Raw genomic sequence first — 1,864 nt, 5'->3', positions numbered from 1 at the left:
AGGAGGTGGTGAAGGAGTACAGAAAACTGTTTGGCAGGCAGTCCCTCACTGTGGCTGAATCTGCCAAAAGGAATATTTGGCTGCACATTCAAGATAAAGGGAATGCAGTTGGAGTGACTCCTAGAGATATAGAGGACCTTAAAAAGAAGTGGCACGACCTCAGGAGCCTGACCAAAAAAAAATTGGTAAACACCACAAGCAGGCAAACAAAACTGGTGGAGGGAAGAACCCAGCACCCCCCCTAACTCACCTGGAGGAGATGGTGAGCTCAACCATAGAACCTGAAAGCGTCTGCGGACTGGGAGAAGTAGACAGCTCAGCCAGAGCTGCCAGCAGAAAAGGTAAGATGCATGCACAGCAATCCCCCCCACACCATCATCCTTCCCTTTACCCTGTGTGGCTAAGTGAACCCCAGTCCAGTACAGCTAGCACTATACAGGAGCAATGCATTATGGGACATGTAGTCAGGAAATGAAAGACAATGTCATACAGCATAGCAACAAGCAAGTTAGGGAAATGATTCCAGACCGAAAGAAGCGCAGGCAACATGTACATTGTTGAAGTGAAAATTATTTAATTGTAGTGGCTGTGAGGCAGTAGCACTTAGCTAATGTACGCGCATATGTCCAGAGGTGAGACATCTCGCAGGCGTTCCCAGGAGGCTGAAGGCACGGCACCAGAGAGGGATGGGAGTCAGGAGTCAGGTCCAAGTGCACAGAATGTATCAGAGGACACAGGTGCACCAAGTACACAGCCACCATCCCAAGACACAGGAATGGCTCCAGAGTTGCAGGTATCCCCAGAACGTACACAATCCCCTCTGTTACTGTCATCCCCAGAAATGCCAGCAGCACTGCCTGTGACAACACCTGCCACACAACAGAGCCGGAGGCATGTTGTTGCCCTACTATTGGAAATGGAGTCATCAGCAGGTGACATGGAGGGGGAAGACACACACACCTTGCCTGGTGAAGGTAGCACTGCCGCACTGCAGTCCAGTGCAGAGTTGTCCCTTACTGCTCCCAGATGCTGCAGGCTCAGAGAAAGCAGTGTAGCTGCACGTGTGGAGGGTCCCAGTGTGTTCCGTGGCCTGGAGGGGAGCATGGTGAAGATCCAAAGGATGCAGGGAAAGGCCATCATGTCTGTCCAATCCCAAATGAGGACCCTAAACAACAATATGGAAGACATAGGGAAGGGCATGAGAGAACTAGTTGATGTCTACAAGGAGATTGCAGCAGGGATGCATGATATGTCACAATCGGTGCATCTTCTGTGCACCAAACTAGATAAGGAAATTGCATCAAGACGCAAGGAGAAGCAGCGTGCGCAGCAACAAAATAAAGCCATCAACCGCCTGGCCACAGCCACTTCCCTGCTATGCAGGAGATGCATAAACATGCAGGAGGGACTCACGCAAAATAACAATGAGGTTACTAGGGGCATTGCTAGTCTAACCAGTGCTGTTGAGGTGCTGATAAATGCACAAACAGCACAAACTGCTGCTCTGGATGTGCCAGAGAGTGAAGGGAGCACAAGTAGGAGCAGCATGGGAAGCCCCCTTGTCGTACAGACATGGAGGAGCAGCAGACGCCAGGGTGAGGCAGCATCCCAAATGCAAAGTGAAGACAGCCAGCCACAAACATCTGGCACTGTTAGGCGTGGACGAAAATGAGTAATTCAGTTAATGGGGAAGTGACCCAGGACTAACATCATTGAATGTATATTATTTGAGTTCACAATTTTGCTTTGAGAACCTGCGTAGTGACAAAATGAAACTACGTTGGGTGCATAATCCACCTGTCTGTGTCTCTTTACTTACTTAAAAGTAGTTGCATGTGATCTCTTCCCGTCTGTGTCTGCCATC

General features: G+C 49.6%; 1 pseudogene; it reads right to left on the bottom strand.

Moving 5' to 3' along the window:
• Nucleotides 1–925: 925 nt before the first annotated feature.
• Nucleotides 926–1,643, bottom strand: LOC147747305 (uncharacterized; annotated as a pseudogene).
• Nucleotides 1,644–1,864: the final 221 nt, after the last annotated feature.

The sequence above is a fragment of the Lissotriton vulgaris genome, chromosome 1_1, assembly GCF_964263255.1.
Source record: "Lissotriton vulgaris chromosome 1_1, aLisVul1.2, whole genome shotgun sequence".
Taxonomy (NCBI): Eukaryota; Metazoa; Chordata; class Amphibia; order Caudata; family Salamandridae; genus Lissotriton; species Lissotriton vulgaris.
This window is presented reverse-complemented; position numbering and strand designations above follow the sequence as displayed.